The sequence below is a fragment of the Pelobates fuscus genome, chromosome 1, assembly GCF_036172605.1.
Source record: "Pelobates fuscus isolate aPelFus1 chromosome 1, aPelFus1.pri, whole genome shotgun sequence".
NCBI lineage: Eukaryota > Metazoa > Chordata > Amphibia > Anura > Pelobatidae > Pelobates > Pelobates fuscus.
The window spans coordinates 129,270,850-129,296,063 of record NC_086317.1 but is presented as its reverse complement, the minus strand read 5'-3'; the positions used below and the strand labels follow the sequence as shown (position 1 = coordinate 129,296,063).

The window sequence follows — 25,214 nt, the reverse complement described above, 5'->3', positions numbered from 1 at the left end:
GTGGAACTGCCATGAATGCGACTCTGTGCCTATTTATGGTGTAAAAATTCCCTGGACCCTCCATTAAAATAGCCTTGCAAATAAATGACAGTTGACTAACACAGACAGTAACGTGAGTTTACAAACTTCTCTGAGGAACGGAGTTTTGTAGAAAAGTCAACAAAGATGGGATTCGAACTCATGCGTGCAGAGCACAATGGATTAGCAGTCCATCGCCTTAACCACTCGGCCACCTCGTCTGACAGTGGCGCACGCATGCTGTTAGACACAGTCGGTGAAGTGCACGGTGGCCGTATCTCTAATTTGTGTTATTTTTACAGTTACAGATTGGGGATGATAATAATGTGAATTTTTGTTTGTGTTAGTTGTTTTTAAGACAAGCCTTAGTGTTATGCACTACACATCGGGGGGGAAAATGTGTGCTTTTTTCCTGTCGATTTTGCCGTCAAGTGTCAGGGCAAATTGGTTCTCTTTGCCGAGGTGAGGAAAAGACATGGTGTGCTCTTGTTTTCTGGACTCAATCAAAATAATTTTGATTTGAGCTCTAATTTGCGTTATTTTTACAGTTACAGATTGGGGATGATAATAATGTGAATTTTTGTTTGAATAAGTTGTTTTTAAGACAAGCATTATTGTTATGCTATAGGTATCAATGGGAAAAATGGTGCTTATTTCCAACTTGTGGAACTGCCATGAATGCGACTCTGTGCCTATTTATGGTGTAAAAATTCCCTGGACCCTCCATTAAAATAGCCTTGCAAATAAATGACAGTTGACTAACACAGACAGTAACGTGAGTTTACAAAGTTCTCTGAGGAACAGAGTTTTGTAGAAAAGTCGACGAAGATGGGATTCGAACCCATGCATGCAGAGCACAATGGATTAGCAGTCCATCGCCTTAACCACTCGGCCACCTCGTCCGACAGTGGCGCACGCATGCTGTTAGACGCAGTCGGTGAAGTGCACGGTGGCCGTATCTCTAATTTGTGTTATTTTTACAGTTACAGATTGGGGATGATAATAATGTGAATTTTTGTTTGTGTTAGTTGTTTTTAAGACAAGCCTTAGTGTTATGCACTACACATCGGGGGGAAAAATGTGTGCTTTTTTCCTGTCGATTTTGCCGTCAAGTGTCAGGGCAAATTGGTTCTCTTTGCCGAGGTGAGGAAAAGACATGGTGTGCTCTTGTTTTCTGGACTCAATCAAAATAATTTTGATTTGAGCTCTAATTTGCGTTATTTTTACAGTTACAAATTGGGGATGATAATAATGTGAATTTTTGTTTGAATAAGTTGTTTTTAAGACAAGCATTATTGTTATGCTATAGGTATCAATGGGAAAAATGGTGCTTATTTCCAACTTGTGGAACTGCCATGAATGCGACTCTGTGCCTATTTATGGTGTAAAAATTCCCTGGACCCTCCATTAAAATAGCCTTGCAAATAAATGACGGTTGACTAACACAGACAGTAACGTGAGTTTACAAAGTTCTCTGAGGAACAGAGTTTTGTAGAAAAGTCGACGAAGATGGGATTCGAACCCATGCGTGCAGAGCACAATGGATTAGCAGTCCATCGCCTTAACCACTCGGCCACCTCGTCTGACAGTGGCGCACGCATGCTGTTTGACGCAGTCGGTGAAGGGCACGGTGGCCGTATCTCTAATTTGTGTTATTTTTACAGTTACAGATTGGGGATGATAATAATGTGAATTTTTGTTTGTGTTAGTTGTTTTTAAGACAAGCCTTAGTGTTATGCACTACACATCGGGGGGAAAAATGTGTGCTTTTTTCCTGTCGATTTTGCCGTCAAGTGTCAGGGCAAATTGGTTCTCTTTGCCGAGGTGAGGAAAAGACATGGTGTGCTCTTGTTTTCTGGACTCAATCAAAATAATTTTGATTTGAGCTCAAATTTGCGTTATTTTTACAGTTACAGATTGGGGATGATAATAATGTGAATTTTTGTTTGAATAAGTTGTTTTTAAGACAAGCATTATTGTTATGCTATAGGTATCAATGGGAAAACTGGTGCCTATTTCCAACTTGTGGAACTGCCATGAATGCGACTCTGTGCCTATTTATGGTGTAAAAATTCCCTGGACCCTCCATTAAAATAGCCTTGCAAATAAATGACAGTTGACTAACACAGACAGTAACGTGAGTTTACAAAGTTCTCTGAGGAACAGAGTTTTGTAGAAAAGTCGTGCTTTTTTCCTGTCGATTTTGCCGTCAAGTGTCAGGGCAAATTGGTTCTCTTTGCCGAGGTGAGGAAAAGACATGGTGTGCTCTTGTTTTCTGGACTCAATCAAAATAATTTTGATTTGAGCTCTAATTTGTGTTATTTTTACAGTTACAGATTGGGGATGATAATAATGTGAATTTTTGTTTGTGTTAGTTGTTTTTAAGACAAGCCTTAGTGTTATGCACTACACATCGGGGGGAAAAATGTGTGCTTTTTTCCTGTCGATTTTGCCGTCAAGTGTCAGGGCAAATTGGTTCTCTTTGCCGAGGTGAGGAAAAGACATGGTGTGCTCTTGTTTTCTGGACTCAATCAAAATAATTTTGATTTGAGCTCTAATTTGCGTTATTTTTACAGTTACAGATTGGGGATGATAATAATGTGAATTTTTGTTTGAATAAGTTGTTTTTAAGACAAGCATTATTGTTATGCTATAGGTATCAATGGGAAAAATTGTGCTTATTTCCAACTTGTGGAACTGCCATGAATGCGACTCTGTGCCTATTTATGGTGTAAAAATTCCCTGGACCCTCCATTAAAATAGCCTTGCAAATAAATGACGGTTGACTAACACAGACAGTAACGTGAGTTTACAAAGTTCTCTGAGGAACAGAGTTTTGTAGAAAAGTCGACGAAGATGGGATTCGAACCCATGCGTGCAGAGCACAATGGATTAGCAGTCCATCGCCTTAACCACTCGGTCACCTCGTCTGACAGTGGCGCACGCATGATGTTTGACGCAGTCGGTGAAGTGCACGGTGGCCGTATCTCTAATTTGTGTTATTTTTACAGTTACAGATTGGGGATGATAATAATGTGAATTTTTGTTTGTGTTAGTTGTTTTTAAGACAAGCCTTAGTGTTATGCACTACACATCGGGGGGAAAAATGTGTGCTTTTTTCCTGTCGATTTTGCCGTCAAGTGTCAGGGCAAATTGGTTCTCTTTGCCGAGGTGAGGAAAAGACATGGTGTGCTCTTGTTTTCTGGACTCAATCAAAATAATTTTGATTTGAGCTCTAATTTGCGTTATTTTTACAGTTACAGATTGGGGATGATAATAATGTGAATTTTTGTTTGAATAAGTTGTTTTTAAGACAAGCATTATTGTTATGCTATAGGTATCAATGGGAAAAATGGTGCTTATTTCCAACTTGTGGAACTGCCATGAACTCTGTGCCTATTTATGGTGTAAAAATTCCCTGGACCCTCCATTAAAATAGCCTTGCAAATAAATGACAGTTGACTAACACAGACAGTAACGTGAGTTTACAAAGTTCTCTGAGGAACAGAGTTTTGTAGAAAAGTCGACGAAGATGGGATTCGAACCCATGCATGCAGAGCACAATGGATTAGCAGTCCATCGCCTTAACCACTCGGCCACCTCGTCTGACAGTGGCGCATGCATGCTGTTAGACGCAGTCGGTGAAGTGCACGGTGGCCGTATCTCTAATTTGTGTTATTTTTACAGTTACAGATTGGGGATGATAATAATGTGAATTTTTGTTCGTGTTAGTTGTTTTTTTTTTTTTTTTAAATTCTTTATTTATACACAAGGTAAGGTAACCACAGGCACGTGGAAGCAGTATAAAGAGATACAGAGTGCAATAACATTGTCTCACATATATAAACCTTTAGACCATGAACATACAATGGTTTTGAAAACATTACGTTAAAGAAAGCAGAAATATTAATCAGTCCACAGTTTTCATAACTCGTGAGAGTTCCGTTGTTATAAATGCATGAACATGTGTGGAGTTACACCTCGTTGTTTTTTATTTTAGTAATATAGGAAGATAACAGTCCTCCTCTGTACACCTCTCAGGTCTACATAAATCCCTAGCTTGTTAGAGCAGTGGGCCTCGGTTTTTCGTCTAAAAAGCCAATGAATCCCAGTTCTATATACAAGACTAGTTGGTTTACATGATATCTTTGACCTCGTATCATTTGTGGGCGACGCCCTAGGCATTGGATCGGCATGTATGCGATATAGTGTCCAAAGCATTCAGTGGGCGATGTCACCTAGATAGGGGACGTAGCGATGATAAGGCCTGGTGTACATGGAGTCGGACGTAGAAAGGTTAGAGAAGATAGGGTGAAGGAACTCAGTGAGAAGAGGGGGAGGGTGCGGGGAAGGAAAAGGGGGGGGGGAGGGTGGAAGGAGTAGGTTCAATCCGTAGTAGCGTGTTATGATTATAGGTAAGTTTCATAAAATTAAATTTAAACTATAAGTGGTGGAAATCAAGGTGCCGCAAGCATCTTCCCCAAGCCATAACCGGCCCCGACGAAGATGAAGTCACAGGCGGGGTTCCGGGGTAAGTCCCCTTTCCTCTCCCCTAGTCTCCGATTCCGCTGTTTATCCACAGGGCCCAGACCCTATCAAACTTTTTAGTAGTGCCTCTAACTAGCGCCGTCAGCTTATCCATAAGGAAAGCGTCCTTGATCTTTTGTACGACTACGTCGACTGGGGGGGTATCGGTCTGGAGCCACACTTGGGCCAGGGCTCTTCTGGCTGCTAAGTTCACTTTGTGCAATAGGTTTTGTTCCACTCTGGGCCAGTCGTCAAGAGGTCTGGCCAGGAGGCATACCCATGGGTCTAACTTAAGCTCTCTATCAAAAATATCCTTCAAAAGTCCTACCACCCGTTTCCAAAAGTTCTGTGCTGCAGGGCATTCCCACCACATATGTATGTAGGATCCTTTCCGGCCGCAGCCTCTCCAGCACAGGTCCGTGGGTGTTTTGCGCATTTTATATAACTTCACCGGGGTGGTATACCACCGAAAGATGGTTTTATATGCCTGTTCCTGCATGGAGACACATATAGACGAAGAGGCTGCTGCCTCCCAGATTTCCTGCCAGTCGACGCCTTCCAATTCCTCCCCCAGGTCCGCTTCCCACTGAGATATATATGTGAGGTCACCCCATTCCGTCGTGTGTGTACTCAGGTGTGTGTACAGGATGGAGATGAGGCTCCTGGGAAACCGTTCTTTGAGGCACATGGACTCGAAGAAGGTTGGCCGGCTCAGTGCACTAGCTTTAATCATAGGGGCCTGGGCGAAGTCTCTCACCTGGAGGTAGCGAAAGAAGTCGGCGGGGCGTAGGGTAGCCCTAGTCTTAAGTTCGTCAAACGTAATAACAGAGCCGCCTTCATAGAGGTGGCAGAGGCGCTGTACCCCTGTGCCTTCGATACCCCTAACAATCTTACTGACCCTGGCTGACCCACTTCCGTCTATGAGGGCGTTAACGGGTGTCCTAGCTGACTATAGTAGACTGGCAGGATACAAAGTAAACATGCCTAAATCTTGCGCATTACCTATTTGCATGCCTGACCCTGACATAACCTCCATAGGCGACACATACCAGATTCGCTCAGCTAGGGATCATATAAAATATTTGGGGGTATGGTTAACGGCAGACCCTGCTCGACTATTCACACAAAATTATACGCCTCTGATCCGCACGTTAATGACGGATATGGAGAAATGGCTGGATAAACCGATCTCATGGATCGGCAGAATCCACTCGGTGAAGATGAACATTCTCCCTAGGATTTTGTTCTTGTTCCAGGCCCTCTCAGTTACAGTAACCAAATCAGACCTGGGCGCACTCCAACAGGCAATAGGGAAATTCATCTGGCAGAACAGGAGACCCAGGACCTCTCGGAACGTTCTCTATCGAGCGAAGACGAGAGGAGGCCTGGGTCTCCCTAGGACACCCGTTAACGCCCTCATAGACGGAAGTGGGTCAGCCAGGGTCAGTAAGATTGTTAGGGGTATCGAAGGCACAGGGGCACAGAGGTTGTTAGCCGTTGGCACTGTGGTTACAGCGGAGCTCTAGCCAGACACGTCCAGCTCGCTCGGCTGCAGACCACGCCCCCCCCGTGTTAGTTGTTTTTAAGACAAGCCTTAGTGTTATGCACTACACATCGGGGGAAAAAATGTGTGCTTTTTTCCTGTTGATTTTGCCGTCAAGTGTCAGGGCAAATAGGTTCTCTTTGCCGAGGTGAGGAAAAGACATGGTGTGCTCTTGTTTTCTGGACTCAATCAAAATAATTTTGATTTGAGCTCTAATTTGTGTTATTTTTACAGTTACAGATTGGGGATGATAATAATGTGAATTTTTGTTTGTGTTAGTTGTTTTTAAGACAAGCCTTAGTGTTATGCACTACACATCGGGGGGAAAAATGTGTGCTTTTTTCCTGTCGATTTTGCCGTCAAGTGTCAGGGCAAATTGGTTCTCTTTGCCGAGGTGAGGAAAAGACATGGTGTGCTCTTGTTTTTTGGACTCAATAAAAATAATTTTGATTTGAGCTCTAATTTGCGTTATTTTTACAGTTACAGATTGGGGATGATAATAATGTGAATTTTTGTTTGAATAAGTTGTTTTTAAGACAAGCATTATTGTTATGCTATAGGTATCAATGGGAAAAATGGTGCTTATTTCCAACTTGTGGAACTGCCATGAATGCGACTCTGTGCCTATTTATGGTGTAAAAATTCCCTGGACCCTCCATTAAAATAGCCTTGCAAATAAATGACGGTTGACTAACACAGACAGTAACGTGAGTTTACAAAGTTCTCTGAGGAACAGAGTTTTGTAGAAAAGTCGACGAAGATGGGATTCGAACCCATGCGTGCAGAGCACAATGGATTAGCAGTCCATCGCCTTAACCACTCGGCCACCTCGTCTGACGGTGGCGCACGCATGCTGTTTGACGCAGTCGGTGAAGTGCACGGTGGCCGTATCTCTAATTTGTGTTATTTTTACAGTTACAGATTGGGGATGATAATAATGTGAATTTTTGTTTGTGTTAGTTGTTTTTAAGACAAGCCTTAGTGTTATGCACTACACATCGGGGGGGAAAATGTGTGCTTTTTTCCTGTCGATTTTGCCGTCAAGTATCAGGGCAAATTGGTTCTCTTTGCCGAGGTGAGGAAAAGACATGGTGTGCTCTTGTTTTCTGGACTCCATCAAAATAATTTTGATTTGAGCTCTAATTTGCGTTATTTTTACAGTTACAGATTGGGGATGATAATAATGTGAATTTTTGTTTGAATAAGTTGTTTTTAAGACAAGCATTATTGTTATGCTATAGGTATCAATGGGAAAAATGGTGCTTATTTCCAACTTGTGGAACTGCCATGAATTTGTGCCTATTTATGGTGTAAAAATTCCCTGGACCCTCCATTAAAATAGCCTTGCAAATAAATGACAGTTGACTAACACAGACAGTAACGTGAGTTTACAAAGTTCTCTGAGGAACAGAGTTTTGTAGAAAAGTCGACAAAGATGGGATTCGAACCCATGCATGCAGAGCACAATGGATTAGCAGTCCATCGCCTTAACCACTCGGCCACCTCGTCTGACAGTGGCGCATGCATGCTGTTAGACGCAGTCGGTGAAGTGCACGGTGGCCGTATCTCTAATTTGTGTTATTTTTACAGTTACAGATTGGGGATGATAATAATGTGAATTTTTGTTCGCGTTAGTTGTTTTTTTTTTTTTTTTTAAATTCTTTATTTATACACAAGGTAAGGTAACCACAGGCACGTGGAAGCAGTATAAAGAGATACAGAGTGCAATAACATTGTCTCACATATATAAACCTTTAGACCATGAACATACAATGGTTTTGAAAACATTACGTTAAAGAAAGCAGAAATATTAATCAGTCCACAGTTTTCATAACTCGTGAGAGTTCCGTTGTTATAAATGCATGAACATGTGTGGAGTTACACCTCGTTGTTTTTTATTTTAGTAATATAGGAAGATAACAGTCCTCCTCTGTACACCTCTCAGGTCTACATAAATCCCTAGCTTGTTAGAGCAGTGGGCCTCGGTTTTTCGTCTAAAAAGCCAATGAATCCCAGTTCTATATACAAGACTAGTTGGTTTACATGATATCTTTGACCTCGTATCATTTGTGGGCGACGCCCTAGGCATTGGATCGGCATGTATGCGATATAGTGTCCAAAGCATTCAGTGGGCGATGTCACCTAGATAGGGGACGTAGCGATGATAAGGCCTGGTGTACATGGAGTCGGACGTAGAAAGGTTAGAGAAGATAGGGTGAAGGAACTCAGTGAGAAGAGGGGGAGGGTGCGGGGAAGGAAAAGGGGGGGGGAGGGTGGAAGGAGTAGGTTCAATCCGTAGTAGCGTGTTATGATTATAGGTAAGTTTCATAAAATTAAATTTAAACTATAAGTGGTGGAAATCAAGGTGCCGCAAGCATCTTCCCCAAGCCATAACCGGCCCCGACGAAGATGAAGTCACAGGCGGGGTTCCGGGGTAAGTCCCCTTTCCTCTCCCCTAGTCTCCGATTCCGCTGTTTATCCACGGGGCCCAGACCCTATCAAACTTTTTAGTAGTGCCTCTAACTAGCGCCGTCAGCTTATCCATAAGGAAAGCGTCCTTGATCTTTTGTACGACTACGTCGACTGGGGGGGTATCGGTCTGGAGCCACACTTGGGCCAGGGCTCTTCTGGCTGCTAAGTTCACTTTGTGCAATAGGTTTTGTTCCACTCTGGGCCAGTCGTCAAGAGGTCTGGCCAGGAGGAATACCCATGGGTCTAACTTAAGCTCTCTATCAAAAATATCCTTCAAAAGTCCTACCACCCGTTTCCAAAAGTTCTGTGCTGCAGGGCATTCCCACCACATATGTATGTAGGATCCTTTCCGGCCGCAGCCTCTCCAGCACAGGTCCATGGGTGTTTTGCGCATTTTATATAACTTCACCGGGGTGGTATACCACCGAAAGATGGTTTTATATGCCTGTTCCTGCATGGAGACACATATAGACGAAGAGGCTGCTGCCTCCCAGATTTCCTGCCAGTCGACGCCTTCCAATTCCTCCCCCAGGTCCGCTTCCCACTGAGATATATATGTGAGGTCACCCCATTCCGTCGTGTGTGTACTCAGGTGTGTGTACAGGATGGAGATGAGGCTCCTGGGAAACCGTTCTTTGAGGCACATGGACTCGAAGAAGGTTGGCCGGCTCAGTGCACTAGCTTTAATCATAGGGGCCTGGGCGAAGTCTCTCACCTGGAGGTAGCGAAAGAAGTCGGCGGGGCGTAGGGTAGCCCTAGTCTTAAGTTCGTCAAACGTAATAACAGAGCCGCCTTCATAGAGGTGGCAGAGGCGCTGTACCCCTGTGCCTTCGATACCCCTAAAATCCCTAGCGTTTAATCCTGGTGGAAATGCTGTGTTTCTCAAGAAGGGAGTTAGGGGGGAAAGTCGGGGTGACAAACCATATTTGGTTGATGTGGTGTCCCAAAGTCTCAGAGAGTTCGCAATAGCCGGGCATTCGATGTGTGTCGATGGTCTACGGTCCCTTGGGACCCACATCAGAAATTGAGGCAAGTCTGGTCCCGTGAGGGATGATTCCAAGTCCACCCACCGCCGTTCCCCTGGAGGGGAATGCCATAAGGCTATCTGTGTAAGTTGCGCTGCTTGGTAATAGAAGTACAAATTAGGGAGACCCAGGCCTCCTCTCGTCTTCGCTCGATAGAGAACGTTCCGAGAGGTCCTGGGTCTCCTGTTCTGCCAGATGAATTTCCCTATTGCCTGTTGGAGTGCGCCCAGGTCTGATTTGGTTACTGTAACTGAGAGGGCCTGGAACAAGAACAAAATCCTAGGGAGAATGTTCATCTTCACCGAGTGGATTCTGCCGATCCATGAGATCGGTTTATCCAGCCATTTCTCCATATCCGTCATTAACGTGCGGATCAGAGGCGTATAATTTTGTGTGAATAGTCGAGCAGGGTCTGCCGTTAACCATACCCCCAAATATTTTATATGATCCCTAGCTGAGCGAATCTGGTATGTGTCGCCTATGGAGGTTATGTCAGGGTCAGGCATGCAAATAGGTAATGCGCAAGATTTAGGCATGTTTACTTTGTATCCTGCCAGTCTACTATAGTCAGCTAGGACACCCGTTAACGCCCTCATAGACGGAAGTGGGTCAGCCAGGGTCAGTAAGATGTCGTCGGCGAAACCCGACACAACGTACTGATGGCCCCCCACCGAAATCCCATGGATGTCCGGGTTGTCTCGTATTGTCTGCAGAAGGGGTTCTAGGGAGAGGATAAACAGCAGGGGAGACAAAGGGCATCCCTGTCTGGTGCCGTTTCCCAGGCCAAAGGGTGTCACCTTCGCCCCCGATATGTGAACCCGTGCTTTAACATTTGTATACATTGCTTGAACCGCAGTTATAAATGAGTCTGGCAGGCCAAAGTGTCGAAGGACTTCGAAAAGATAGGGCCATTTTACCCTATCAAAGGCCTTCTCGGCGTCAAGGGATAGAAACAATGTTGGGATCTTCCTATTCGTTTGCCTCCAAATGAGGTCAATGTTCCGCCGGGTATTTTCAAAAAGCTGCCGGCCAGGTACGAAACCAACCTGGTCAGAGTGTATCAGTTTTGTCAAGAAGGGGTTTAGTCGGTTGGCCAAGACCTTCGCCAAGATCTTGGAGTCGTGGTTGATCAGCGAGATCGGGCGGAAGCTGCCCGGGTCGAGATCATCCTTGCCCGGTTTAGGTAACAATACCACGTCCGCCAATGACATGTCCCGGTCCGGGGCGCCACCCCCCATGAGGTTGTTAAACCACGACTCCAAGTAAGGTACTAGCTCCTCTCGGAAAGCTTTGTAATAACTGCCCTCGAAACCGTCTGGACCTGGAGCTTTATTACCTTTCAGCATTGAAATTGCAACGTTTATCTCATCGGTAGTTATGCGTGCTCCGAGAGTCGCCGATTCACCGGCTTGCAGTTTTGGCAAAGTGAGACGAGACAGAAAGGCATGGGCATCGTCCACTTCCCGTTGAGGGTCTGAAGCAGTCCCGTTGGAATGGTTGTATAAGTTAGAGTAATATTCCGTGAAGACCCCTGCAATCTCAGTGGGGTCTGTACAGATTTTACCCGAAGCGTCTTTGATACGCGTGATATGCGAGTGTCCCTGTCTCGGGCGTAGGGCCCTGGCCAACAGAGTATCCATTTTATTGGATTTCTCATAAAAGGTCCGTCTGGACCAAGTCACGGCCCTAGCCGTGTCATCTATGAGTGTGTCGCGGACCGAGGATCTCAATCTCTGCACTTCCGCTAGCGTGTCTGGCGACTGGAGGGCCTTATGCTTTTCTTCTGCTTTCCCTAATGCCTCCAGCTGTGCAGACAGCAGTTGCGTTTTGTGTCTTTTCTTTACTGTGGCCTCGCGAATCAATATACCCCTAATGACCGCTTTGTGTGCGGCCCATACCGTAGCCGGTCTTACGCCAGCACACGCGTTTCTTGCGAAATATTCGAGCAGTTCTTTGCGGACAATCTCCACTATAACCGGGTCCTGTAGTAAAGAGGTGTTTAACTTCCAGGACCACGGGGAGGCCGCACACAACCTATCCAAAGTCAGCGTGACCTCCGCGTGGTCTGACCAGGTGATGGAACCGATAGCAGTGCCCGAAACCCTGGACGCGGCACAGGAATTAATCAGGAATGAGTCTATCCTAGAGTAAGTTTTGTGAGGTGCTGAGTAAAATGTATAATCTCGACCATCGGGGTGGTGTGCTCTCCAGATATCAATGAGGCCTGTGCGGTGTAGGAAGGTGCGGAGCAATTTGTCCTGGCGACCACTCCCGTGAGACCTCGGGAGTCCGTCGCGCGGGCTTCTGTCCGCCGCAGGGCATGGGGTGGCGTTAAAGTCGCCCCCCACGATTACCATGCCGTGAGGCAGACCGTTTACGACCTGGGTCATGTTGTCCCAGAAGTCCACAGAGGGATCGTTAGGGGCGTAAATATTTATAATATGGATGGCGTGAGAATACAGAGTTCCGGATATTAAAACAAAACGGCCACTCGGGTCCGCTGTGACAGTACCTACCCGAAGCGGGCATCTATGGTGTAAAAGCACCGCCACCCCATTCCTTTTGTTTAATGCCCTTGCTTCGTGGGTAGTCCTGTAAGTGTGGTCCCTGAGATTGAACTTCGCCGATTTCGGAATATGTGTCTCCTGCAGGAGTGCTATGTCCGGATTTAAACGCTTAAGTTCCCTAAACATGAGGCGACGTTTATTCGGTGCGTTTAAGCCTTTGACGTTCAGGGATAATAGTTTCAAGGGCATTGATAGTGAATGAGGGAGAGGCTGAACCCACTGGCCATTTTCACCAAATACCGGTGATAGACGGGTGGTATACAGAGTGTTATCTTAGAGTGTCTATCTATGCCCCCTGTGTCAGGGCCGAGCTCTGAGTCACCGCAGATTGAACCAACACCTCCTTCCAAAGAGGGTACCATAAAGCAGGGGGAAGGAGGGGGAGAAGGGCAAAAAGGGTAGAAGGGAGAAGGAAAAAGAAAAGTAAAAACAGAGAGAAAGAACAACGTATATAACAAACCCCTGGTCTTATTCGTAGCCAGGGACGAGTGGGGGCCTTGTATAGGCTCCCCCGGAGTCCACATAAGGCTCCAGAGTCGCCCAGACATAGACCAACGAAAAAATGGGCACCAACAGGGTGCCTAGACGATTAACTTTTGCATGAAAAACGATGTAACAATGGGCGAGATGTCTCGCGATCCCGCCAAGGCCAGCCCGGACCCACGGTCCAACAGAGGAGCCCCAACCCCGCCCCACCCCCCAGTCCCGTGGAAGACTCCGCATTCCCCCCCACCCCCGATCCCAGAGGGGATAACCCCCACCGACGGGGTCAGTGGGCGGGGGGGGGGGGGGGAGGAACAGCTAAAAAAATGCACCCCGGAGCAGGATGGGCGGTCCCGAGGGCAAGGGGCGCACGGTGAGGGGGGAGGGGGGGGGGGAGGCAGATAAGACCCGGGAATTGCCAGCGGGTCAGAATCAGGGCAGAGCCCGTAGGAAAATATAACGCAAGATAACATGAGGCAGCGAACCTGGGGCGTCTAACCGCCTAAGGAGAGGTGTACAAAAAGTAAAATGATTTATCCCACCCGCCACCCCAAGGGGGTATCGCCTCCCTCGTACTAAAACTAGGGGGGGAACAGGTTCAATAGGGTGCATTGCATAAAACGGGGGGAGGGGAGAGGAGGTCATCGGTCACTGGGGCCGAGTTGCCGTATAGGCCCGATAATAAGAGGCGGAGAGATACCCCCTGCACGTCCCGGCTCTAACCCCCCAAGCTCCGTAAACCTGGTATACACGATAGGGAAATCCCGACATAATTATCGCTTAGCGTAAAAATAACCATGCAAAATCGAACACCGCTAGCTCCCTCCTCCCCCACCCCCTGAATGAAAATCAAGGTGTCCCGGGTATAAAACATCAGATCAGAGCATATCAAATAATGACCATTAAAAGTAGTGAGTATGCCCACGGCCGCCGTAAGTTTGCGATAGTCAATCAAGAAGAGCCGTTCGCCATCATACCTTTGAACACTCCCTTCCCCGGGGTCACAAAGGTGTAGACAGGGTAAGGGCCGAGTTAGGAGGGACGGTATGGGGGTGCAATAACGTACATATGGGAGTGGGAGAAATCCCTAGCCCACCCCAATACTAGTGCCCCCCCCCCCGATGGAAGGAAGAAAAACGTTTCTGGGCAACTCTATAAGGGGCTCCCGGATCCCGGGTGAAAAACAAAAGTGGGGAGGATGAGGGATTCCCGCAATCCCCCTCCCAAACAATAAGGGCCCACCCGGAAAAGCTCACCGCTCTGGGCCGCCGGCCGCTCACCCAATGCCGAGTTAGAGGATCTGAAATCATTCGCCTGCCATGTACCACTCCCGAGGTAAGGCAGGGAGGACCTCCGCCGAAGACCTCAGGACCGCGAAACCCTCCGGTATACGAATCCCGAGCTCCGACAGGAATGCAGCCGGATCGCCATCAGCCTGGAGAACTTTCGTGCGACCATTTTTGAAGGCCAATAGTCGAAAAGGGTGACCCCATGCGTATTTAATGGATTCTTGTTGTAAGATTTCCGTAACAGGACGCCAGTCTCGTCTTTTCTTCAAGGTAGCAGGGGTTAAGTCCTGATACAAAGCAAGGTCTGTCCCGTTATATATAATTGGGCCTTCCCTGCCACGTTTCATTAATGCTTCCTTTGTCTGGAAGGACAGAAATTTAATAATTACGTCTCTCGGTCTCTTATCGTCCGCCCTCCTGGCACGAAGCGCCCAGTGAGCCCGCTCGATGTGCCATAGGTGTTCTGGCACATCGGGGAGAAGCGGTTTAAAGATCCTCGAGACCACTTCCACCAGGGACCCCTCTCCCTCCTGTTCCGGAAGGCCACGGAGACGGATATTATTCCGTCGCGACCTGTTACCAAGGTCATCTATCGCCGCTGCTGCCATCTGCAGTTGGGACGTTAAGGAGTTTATTTGTGCAGCTGACTCGTTGTGGGCCTGTACTGTAGACTCCATCCTTTGTTCGAGAGCCGCCGTCCTCGTACCCAGGGCCTGGATTTCGGCCTTCACTTCCGTCGTAGTGCGGACAATTTCTGTGGCCAGGTATGTGCGTACCTCCGATAGTTTGGCCAATATTTGGCTGGCCTCCGAGTCCAATGTCCCTGCAGCAGCACCGCCGCCGGGGCTCGCAGGAGAGGTAGGTGTCCCCAGGCCGTCCCGACCGCCATCTTGGGTGGATAGCCTCGCGGCTCGTGAGGCCGCAAACATATCGGGGACTGAAGTCACCGATTCCAAGGGTTTTTTCACCGGTCTTCTTTGGTTCCTTTTTTCCATCCCGGTCCCCCGTACTGGTGAGTCGGAAAATGTATCGAAAAATATCGAATTTCAGCCTTTGTTAGCCGTTGGCACTGTGGTTACAGCGGAGCTCTAGCCAGACACGTCCAGCTCGCTCGGCTGCAGACCACGCCCCCCCGTGTTAGTTGTTTTTAAGACAAGCCTTAGTGTTATGCACTACACATCGGGGGAAAAAATGTGTGCTTTTTTCCTGTTGATTTTGCCGTCAAGTGTCAGGGCAAATAGGTTCTCTTTGCCGAGGTGAGGAAAAGACATGGTGTGCTCTTGTTTTCTGGACTCAATCAAAATAATTTTGATTTGAGCTCTAATTTGTGTTATTTTTACAGTTACAGATTGGGGATGATAATAATGTGAATTTTTGTTTGTGTTAGTTGTTTTTAAGACAAGCCTTAGTGTTATGCACTACACATCGGGGGGGAAAATGTGTGCTTTTTTCCTGTCGATTTTGCCGTCAAGTGTCAGGGCAAATAGGTTCTCTTTGCCGAGGTGAGGAAAAGACATGGTGTGCTCTTGTTTTCTGGACTCAATCAAAATAATTTTGATTTGAGCTCTAATTTGTGTTATTTTTACAGTTACAGATTGGGGATGATAATAATGTGAATTTTTGTTTGTGTTAGTTGTTTTTAAGACAAGCCTTAGTGTTATGCACTACACATCGGGGGGGAAAATGTGTGCTTTTTTCCTGTCGATTTTGCCGTCAAGTGTCAGGGCAAATTGGTTCTCTTTGCCGAGGTGAGGAAAAGACATGGTGTGCTCTTGTTTTCTGGACTCAATAAAAATAATTTTGATTTGAGCTCTAATTTGCGTTATTTTTACAGTTACAGATTGGGGATGATAATAATGTGAATTTTTGTTTGAATAAGTTGTTTTTAAGACAAGCATTATTGTTATGCTATAGGTATCAATGGGAAAAATGGTGCTTATTTCCAACTTGTGGAACTGCCATGAATGCGACTCTGTGCGACTCTTATGGTGTAAAAATTCCCTGGACCCTCCATTAAAATAGCCTTGCAAATAAATGACGGTTGACTAACACAGACAGTAACGTGAGTTTACAAAGTTCTCTGAGGAACAGAGTTTTGTAGAAAAGTCGACGAAGATGGGATTCGAACCCATGCGTGCAGAGCACAATGGATTAGCAGTCCATCGCCTTAACCACTCGGCCACCTCGTCTGACGGTGGCGCACGCATGCTGTTTGACGCAGTCGGTGAAGTGCACGGTGGCCGTATCTCTAATTTGTGTTATTTTTACAGTTACAGATTGGGGATGATAATAATGTGAATTTTTGTTTGTGTTAGTTGTTTTTAAGACAAGCCTTAGTGTTATGCACTACACATCGGGGGGGAAAATGTGTGCTTTTTTCCTGACGATTTTGCCGTCAAGTGTCAGGGCAAATTGGTTCTCTTTGCCGAGGTGAGGAAAAGACATGGTGTGCTCTTGTTTTCTGGACTCCATCAAAATAATTTTGATTTGAGCTCTAATTTGCGTTATTTTTACAGTTACAGATTGGGGATGATAATAATGTGAATTTTTGTTTGAATAAGTTGTTTTTAAGACAAGCATTATTGTTATGCTATAGGTATCAATAGGAAAAATGGTGCTTATTTGCAACTTGTGGAACTGCCATGAATTTGTGCCTATTTATGGTGTAAAAATTCCCTGGACCCTCCATTAAAATAGCCTTGCAAATAAATGACAGTTGACTAACACAGACAGTAACGTGAGTTTACAAAGTTCTCTGAGGAACAGAGTTTTGTGGAAAAGTCGACGAAGATGGGATTCGAACCCATGCATGCAGAGCACAATGGATTAGCAGTCCATCGCCTTAACCACTCGGCCACCTCGTCTGACAGTGGTGCACGCATGCTGTTAGACGCAGTCGGTGAAGTGCACGGTGGCCGTATCTCTAATTTGTGTTATTTTTACAGTTACAGATTGGGGATGATAATAATGTGAATTTTTGTTTGTGTTAGTTGTTTTTAAGACAAGCCTTAGTGTTATGCACTACACATCGGGGGGAAAAATGTGTGCTTTTTTCCTGTCGATTTTGCCGTCAGGTGTCAAGGCAAATTGGTTCTCTTTGCCGATGTGAGGAAAAGACATGGTGTGCTCTTGTTTTCTGGACTCAATCAAAATAATTTTGATTTGAGCTCTAATTTGCGTTATTTTTACAGTTACAGATTGGGGATGATAATAATGTGAATTTTTGTTTGAATAAGTTGTTTTTAAGACAAGCATTATTGTTATGCTATAGGTATCAATGGGAAAAATGGTGCTTATTTCCAACTTGTGGAACTGCCATGAATGCGACTCTGTGCCTATTTATGGTGTAACAATTCCCTGGACCCTCCATTAAAATAGCCTTGCAAATAAATGACGGTTGACTAACACAGACAGTAACGTGAGTTTACAAAGTTCTCTGAGGAACAGTGTTTTGTAGAAAAGTCGACGAAGATGGGATTCGAACCCATGCGTGCAGAGCACAATGGATTAGCAGTCCATCGCCTTAACCACTCGGCCACCTCGTCTGACAGTGGCGCACGCATGCTGTTTGACGCAGTCGGTGAAGTGCACGGTGGCCGTATCTCTAATTTGTGCTATTTTTACAGTTACAGATTGGGGATGATAATAATGTGAATTTTTGTTTGTGTTAGTTGTTTTTAAGACAAGCCTTAGTGTTATGCACTACACATCGGGGGGAAAAATGTGTGCTTTTTTCCTGTCGATTTTGCCGTCAAGTGTCAGGGCAAATTGGTTCTCTTTGCCGAGGTGAGGAAAAGACATGGTGTGCTCTTGTTTTCTGGACTCAATCAAAATAATTTTGATTTGAGCTCTAATTTGCGTTATTTTTACAGTTACAGATTGGGGATGATAATAATGTGAATTTTTGTTTGAATAAGTTGTTTTTAAGACAAGCATTATTGTTATGCTATAGGTATCAATGGGAAAAATGGTGCTTATTTCCAACTTGTGGAACTGCCATGAATGCGACTCTGTGCCTATTTATGGTGTAACAATTCCCTGGACCCTCCATTAAAATAGCCTTGCAAAAAATTGACGGTTGACTAACACAGACAGTAACGTGAGTTTACAAAGTTCTCTGAGGAACAGAGTTTTGTAGAAAAGTCGACGAAGATGGGATTCGAACCCATGCGTGCAGAGCACAATGGATTAGCAGTCCATCGCCTTAACCACTCGGCCACCTCGTCTGACAGTGGTGCACGCATGCTGTTTGACGCAGTCGGTGAAGTGCACGGTGGGCGTATCTCTAATTTGTGTTATTTTTACAGTTACAGATTGGGGATGATAATAATGTGAATTTTTGTTTGTGTTAGTTGTTTTTAAGACAAGCCTTAGTGTTATGCACTACACATCGGGGGGAAAAATGTGTGCTTTTTTCCTGTCGATTTTGCCGTCAAGTGTCAGGGCAAATTGGTTCTCTTTGCCGAGGTGAGGAAAATACATGGTGTGCTCTTGTTTTCTGGACTCAATCAAAATAATTTTGATTTGAGCTCTAATTTGCGTTATTTTTACAGTTACAGATTGGGGATGATAATAATGTGAATTTTTGTTATTTTTACAGTTACAGATTGGGGATGATAATAATGTGAATTTTTGTTTGTGTTAGTTGTTTTTAAGACAAGCCTTAGTGTTATGCACTACACATCGGGGGAAAAATGTGTGCTTTTTTCCTGTTGATTTTGCCGTCAAGTGTCAGGGCAAATAGGTTCTCTTTGCCGAGGTGAGGAAAATACATGGTGTGCTCTTGTTTTCTGGACTCAATCAAAATAATTTTGATTTGAGCTCTAATTTGCGTTATTTTTACAGTTACAGATTGGGGATGATAATAATGTGAATTTTTGTTTGAATAAGTTGTTTTTAAGACAAGCATTATTGTTATGCTATAGGTATCAATGGGAAAAATGGTGCTTATTTCCAACTTGTGGAACTGCCATGAAGGCGACTCTGTGCCTATTTATGGTGTAAAAATTCCCTGGACCCTCCATTAAAATAGCCTTGCAAATAAATGACGGTTGACTAACAGAGACAGTAACGTGAGTTTACAAAGTTCTCTGAGGAACAGAGTTTTGTAGAAAAGTCGACGAAGATGGGATTCGAACCCATGCGTGCAGAGCACAATGGATTAGCAGTCCATCGCCTTAACCACTCGGCACCTCGTCTGACAGTGGCGCACGCATGCTGTTAGACACAGCCGGTGAAGTGCACGGTGGCCGTATCTCTAATTTGTGTTATTTTTACAGTTACAGATTGGGGATGATAGTAATGTGAATTTTTGTTTGTGTTAGTTGTTTTTAAGACAAGCCTTAGTGTTATGCACTACACATCGGGGGGAAAAATGTGTGCTTTTTTTCCTGTCGATTTTGCCGTCAAGTGTCAGGGCAAATCGGTTCTCTTTGCCGAGGTGAGGAAAAGACATGGTGTGCTCTTGTTTTCTGGACTCAATCAAAATAATTTTGATTTGAGCTCTAATTTGCGTTATTTTTACAGTTACAGATTGGGGATGATAATAATGTGAATTTTTGTTATTTTTACAGTTACAGATTGGGGATGATAATAATGTGAATTTTTGTTTGTGTTAGTTGTTTTTAAGACAAGCCTTAGTGTTATGCACTACACATCGGGGGGGAAAAATTTGTGCTTTTTTCCTGTCGATTTTGCCGTCAAGTGTCAGGGCAAATCGGTTCTCTTTGCCGAGGTGAGGAAAAGACATGGTGTGCTCTTGTTTTCTGGACTCAATCAAAATAATTTTGATTTGAGCTCTAATTTGCGTTATTTTTACAGTTACAGATTGGGGATGATAATAATGTGAATTTTTGTTATTTTTACAGTTACAGATTGGGGATGATAATAATGTGAATTTTTGTTTGTGTTAGTTGTTTTTAAGACAAGCCTTAGTGTTATGCACTACACATCGGGGGGGAAAAATTTGTGCTTTTTTCCTGTCGATTTTGCCGTCAAGTGTCAGGGCAAATTGGTTCTCTTTGCCGAGGTGAGGAAAAGACATGGTGTGCTCTTGTTTTCTGGACTCAATCAAAATAATTTTGATTTGAGCTCTAATTTGCGTTATTTTTACAGTTACAGATTGGGGATGATAATAATGTGAATTTTTGTTTGAATAAGTTGTTTTTAAGACAAGCATTATTGTTATGCTATAGGTATCAATGGGAAAAATGGTGCTTATTTCCAACTTGTGGAACTGCCATGAATGCGACTCTGTGCCTATTTATGGTGTAAAAATTCCCTGGACCCTCCATTAAAATAGCCTTGCAAATAAATGACGGTTGACTAACACAGACAGTAACATGAGTTTACAAAGTTCTCTGAGGAACAGAGTTTTGTAGAAAAGTCGACGAAGATGGGATTCGAACCCATGCGTGCAGAGCACAATGGATTAGCAGTCCATCGCCTTAACCACTCGGCCACCTCGTCTGACAGTGGCGCACGCATGCTGTTTGACGCAGTCGGTGAAGTGCACGGTGGCCGTATCTCTAATTTGTGTTATTTTTACAGTTACAGATTGGGGATGATAATAATGTGAATTTTTGTTTGTGTTAGTTGTTTTTAAGACAAGCCTTAGTGTTATGCACTACACATCGGGGGGAAAAATGTGTGCTTTTTTCCTGACGATTTTGCCGTCAAGTGTCAGGGCAAATTGGTTCTCTTTGCCGAGGTGAGGAAAAGACATGGTGTGCTCTTGTTTTCTGGACTCCATCAAAATAATTTTGATTTGAGCTCTAATTTGCGTTATTTTTACAGTTACAGATTGGGGATGATAATAATGTGAATTTTTGTTTGAATAAGTTGTTTTTAAGACAAGCATTATTGTTATGCTATAGGTATCAATGGGAAAAATGGTGCTTATTTGCAACTTGTGGAACTGCCATGAATTTGTGCCTATTTATGGTGTAAAAATTCCCTGGACCCTCCATTAAAATAGCCTTGCAAATAAATGACAGTTGACTAACACAGACAGTAAAGTGAGTTTACAAAGTTCTCTGAGGAACAGAGTTTTGTAGAAAAGTCGACGAAGATGGGATTCGAACCCATGCGTGCAGAGCACAATGGATTAGCAGTCCATCGCCTTAACCACTCGGCCACCTCGTCTGACAGTGGCGCACGCATGCTGTTTGACGCAGTCGGTGAAGTGCACGGTGGCCGTATCTCTAATATGTGTTATTTTTACAGTTACATATTGGGGATGATAATAATGTGAATTTTTGTTTGTGTTAGTTGTTTTTAAGACAAGCCTTAGTGTTATGCACTACACATCGGGGGGGAAAATGTGTGCTTTTTTCCTGTCGATTTTGCCGTCAAGTGTCAGGGCAAATTGGTTCTCTTTGCCGAGGTGAGGAAAAGACATGGTGTGCTCTTGTTTTCTGGACTCAATCAAAATAATTTTGATTTGAGCTCTAATTTGCGTTATTTTTACAGTTACAGATTGGGGATGATAATAATGTGAATTTTTGTTTGAATAAGTTGTTTTTAAGACAAGCATTATTGTTATGCTATAGGTATCAATGGGAAAAATGGTGCTTATTTCCAACTTGTGGAACTGCCATGAATGCGACTCTGTGCCTATTTATGGTGTAAAAACTCCCTGGACCCTCCATTAAAATAGCCTTGCAAATAAATGACGGTTGACTAACACAGACAGTAATGTGAGTTTACAAAGTTCTCTGAGGAACAGAGTTTTGTAGAAAAGTCGACGAAGATGGGATTCGAACCCATGCATGCAGAGCACAATGGATTAGCAGTCCATCGCCTTAACCACTCGGCCACCTCGTCTGACAGTGGCGCACGCATGCTGTTTGTCGCAGTCGGTGAAGTGCATGGTGGCCGTATCTCTAATTTGTGTTATTTTTACAGTTACAGATTGGGGATGATAATAATGTGAATTTTTGTTTGTGTTAGTTGTTTTTAAGACAAGCCTTAGTGTTATGCACTACACATCGGGGGGAAAAATGTGTGCTTTTTTCCTGTCGATTTTGCCGTCAAGTGTCAGGGCAAATTGGTTCTCTTTGCCGAGGTGAGGAAAAGACATGGTGTGCTCTTGTTTTCTGGACTCCATCAAAATAATTTTGATTTGAGCTCTAATTTGCGTTATTTTTACAGTTACAGATTGGGGATGATAATAATGTGAATTTTTGTTTGAATAAGTTGTTTTTAAGACAAGCATTATTGTTATGCTATAGGTATCAATGGGAAAAATGGTGCTTATTTGCAACTTGTGGAACTGCCATGAATTTGTGCCTATTTATGGTGTAAAAATTCCCTGGACCCTCCATTAAAATAGCCTTGCAAATAAATGACAGTTGACTAACACAGACAGTAAAGTGAGTTTACAAAGTTCTCTGAGGAACAGAGTTTTGTAGAAAAGTCGACGAAGATGGGATTCGAACCCATGCGTGCAGAGCACAATGGATTAGCAGTCCATCGCCTTAACCACTCGGCCACCTTGTCTGACAGTGGCGCATGCATGCTGTTTGACGCAGTCGGTGAAGTGCACGGTGGCCGTATCTCTAATTTGTGTTATTTTTACAGTTACAGATTGGGGATGATAATAATGTGAATTTTTGTTTGTGTTAGTTGTTTTTAAGACAAGCCTTAGTGTTATGCACTACACATCGGGGGGAAAAATGTGTGCTTTTTTCCTGTCGATTTTGCCGTCAAGTGTCAGGGCAAATTGGTTCTCTTTGCCGAGGTGAGGAAAAGACATGGTGTGCTCTTGTTTTCTGGACTCTCTGCCAACTTGTGGAACTGCCTCTGTGCCTATTTATGGTGTAAAAATTCCCTGGACCCTCCATTAAAATAGCCTTGCAAATAAATGACGGTTGACTAACACAGACAGTAACGTGAGTTTACAAAGTTCTCTGAGGAACAGAGTTTTGTAGAAAAGTCAACGAAGATGGGATTCGAACCCATGCGTGCAGAGCACAATGGATTAGCAGTCCATCGCCTTAACCACTCGGCCACCTCGTCTGACAGTGGCGCACGCATGCTGTTTGTCGCAGTCGGTGAAGTGCACGGTGGCCGTATCTCTAATTTGTGTTATTTTTACAGTTACAGATTGGGGATGATAATAATGTGAATTTTTGTTTGTGTTAGTTGTTTTTAAGACAAGCCTTAGTGTTATGCACTACACATCGGGGGGGAAAATGTGTGCTTTTTTCCTGTCGATTTTGCCATCAAGTGTCAGGGCAAATTGGTTCTCTTTGCCGAGGTGAGGAAAAGACATGGTGTGCTCTTGTTTTCTGGACTCCATCAAAATAATTTTGATTTGAGCTCTAATTTGCGTTATTTTTACAGTTACAGATTGGGGATGATAATAATGTGAATTTTTGTTTGAATAAGTTGTTTTTAAGACAAGCATTATTGTTATGCTATAGGTATCAATGGGAAAAATGGTGCTTATTTGCAACTTGTGGAACTGCCATGAATTTGTGCCTATTTATGGTGTAAAAATTCCCTGGACCCTCCATTAAAATAGCCTTGCAAATAAATGACAGTTGACTAACACAGACAGTAAAGTGAGTTTACAAAGTTCTCTGAGGAACAGAGTTTTGTAGAAAAGTCGACGAAGATGGGATTCGAACCCATGCGTGCAGAGCACAATGGATTAGCAGTCCATCGCCTTAACCACTCGGCCACCTCGTCTGACAGTGGTGCACGCATGCTGTTTGACGCAGTCGGTGAAGTGCACGGTGGCCGTATCTCTAATATGTGTTATTTTTACAGTTACATATTGGGGATGATAATAATGTGAATTTTTGTTTGTGTTAGTTGTTTTTAAGACAAGCCTTAGTGTTATGCACTACACATCGGGGGGGAAAATGTGTGCTTTTTTTCCTGTCGATTTTGCCGTCAAGTGTCAGGGCAAATTGGTTCTCTTTGCCGAGGTGAGGAAAAGACATGGTGTGCTCTTGTTTTCTGGACTCAATCAAAATAATTTTGATTTGAGCTCTAATTTGCGTTATTTTTACAGTTACAGATTGGGGATGATAATAATGTGAATTTTTGTTTGAATAAGTTGTTTTTAAGACAAGCATTATTGTTATGCTATAGGTATCAATGGGAAAAATGGTGCTTATTTCCAACTTGTGGAACTGCCATGAATGCGACTCTGTGCCTATTTATGGTGTAAAAATTCCCTGGACCCTCCATTAAAATAGCCTTGCAAATAAATGACGGTTGACTAACACAGACAGTAACATGAGTTTACAAAGTTCTCTGAGGAACAGAGTTTTGTAGAAAAGTCGATGAAGATGGGATTCGAACCCATGCGTGCAGAGCACAATGGATTAGCAGTCCATCGCCTTAACCACTCGGCCACCTCGTCTGACAGTGGCGCACGCATGCTGTTTGTCGCAGTCGGTGAAGTGCACGGTGGCCGTATCTCTAATTTGTGTTATTTTTACAGTTACAGATTGGGGATGATAATAATGTGAATTTTTGTTTGTGTTAGTTGTTTTTAAGACAAGCCTTAGTGTTATGCACTACACATCGGGGGGAAAAATGTGTTCTTTTTTCCTGACGATTTTGCCGTCAAGTGTCAGGGCAAATTGGTTCTCTTTGCCGAGGTGAGGAAAAGACATGGTGTGCTCTTGTTTTCTGGACTCCATCAAAATAATTTTGATTTGAGCTCTAATTTGCGTTATTTTTACAGTTACAGATTGGGGATGATAATAATGTGAATTTTTGTTTGAATAAGTTGTTTTTAAGACAAGCATTATTGTTATGCTATAGGTATCAATGGGAAAAATGGTGCTTATTTGCAACTTGTGGAACTGCCATGAATTTGTGCCTATTTATGGTGTAAAAATTCCCTGGACCCTCCATTAAAATAGCCTTGCAAATAAATGACAGTTGACTAACACAGACAGTAAAGTGAGTTTACAAAGTTCTCTGAGGAACAGAGTTTTGTAGAAAAGTCGACGAAGATGGGATTCGAACCCATGCGTGCAGAGCACAATGGATTAGCAGTCCATCGCCTTAACCACTCGGCCACCTCGTCTGACAGTGGCGCACGCATGCTGTTTGTCGCAGTCGGTGAAGTGCACGGTGGCCGTATCTCTAATTTGTGTTATTTTTACAGTTACAGATTGGGGATGATAATAATGTGAATTTTTGTTTGTGTTAGTTGTTTTTAAGACAAGCCTTAGTGTTATGCACTACACATCGGGGGGAAAAATGTGTGCTTTTTTCCTGTCGATTTTGCCGTCAAGTGTCAGGGCAAATTGGTTCTCTTTGCCGA

The 25,214-nt window shown here is 44.0% G+C and overlaps 10 non-coding genes across 10 annotated transcripts; all 10 read right to left on the bottom strand.

The window, feature by feature from the left end:
* Window positions 1-1,519: 1,519 nt before the first annotated feature.
* On the bottom strand, window positions 1,520-1,601 carry TRNAS-GCU (transfer RNA serine (anticodon GCU)). The gene has a single exon. It is a non-coding gene; the product is annotated as a tRNA-Ser (tRNA).
* A 5,239-nt stretch (window positions 1,602-6,840) lies between these two features.
* Window positions 6,841-6,922, bottom strand: TRNAS-GCU (transfer RNA serine (anticodon GCU)). The gene has a single exon. It is a non-coding gene; the product is annotated as a tRNA-Ser (tRNA).
* A 9,109-nt stretch (window positions 6,923-16,031) lies between these two features.
* On the bottom strand, window positions 16,032-16,113 carry TRNAS-GCU (transfer RNA serine (anticodon GCU)). Its single transcript has one exon. It is a non-coding gene; the product is annotated as a tRNA-Ser (tRNA).
* A 1,274-nt stretch (window positions 16,114-17,387) lies between these two features.
* TRNAS-GCU (transfer RNA serine (anticodon GCU)) lies at window positions 17,388-17,469 on the bottom strand. The gene has a single exon. It is a non-coding gene; the product is annotated as a tRNA-Ser (tRNA).
* A 599-nt stretch (window positions 17,470-18,068) lies between these two features.
* Window positions 18,069-18,150, bottom strand: TRNAS-GCU (transfer RNA serine (anticodon GCU)). The gene has a single exon. It is a non-coding gene; the product is annotated as a tRNA-Ser (tRNA).
* Window positions 18,151-20,310: 2,160 nt separating this feature from the next.
* On the bottom strand, window positions 20,311-20,392 carry TRNAS-GCU (transfer RNA serine (anticodon GCU)). Its single transcript has one exon. It is a non-coding gene; the product is annotated as a tRNA-Ser (tRNA).
* Window positions 20,393-20,985: 593 nt separating this feature from the next.
* Window positions 20,986-21,067, bottom strand: TRNAS-GCU (transfer RNA serine (anticodon GCU)). Its single transcript has one exon. It is a non-coding gene; the product is annotated as a tRNA-Ser (tRNA).
* Window positions 21,068-22,341: 1,274 nt separating this feature from the next.
* TRNAS-GCU (transfer RNA serine (anticodon GCU)) lies at window positions 22,342-22,423 on the bottom strand. Its single transcript has one exon. It is a non-coding gene; the product is annotated as a tRNA-Ser (tRNA).
* Window positions 22,424-23,535: 1,112 nt separating this feature from the next.
* TRNAS-GCU (transfer RNA serine (anticodon GCU)) lies at window positions 23,536-23,617 on the bottom strand. The gene has a single exon. It is a non-coding gene; the product is annotated as a tRNA-Ser (tRNA).
* A 1,275-nt stretch (window positions 23,618-24,892) lies between these two features.
* Window positions 24,893-24,974, bottom strand: TRNAS-GCU (transfer RNA serine (anticodon GCU)). The gene has a single exon. It is a non-coding gene; the product is annotated as a tRNA-Ser (tRNA).
* Window positions 24,975-25,214: the final 240 nt, after the last annotated feature.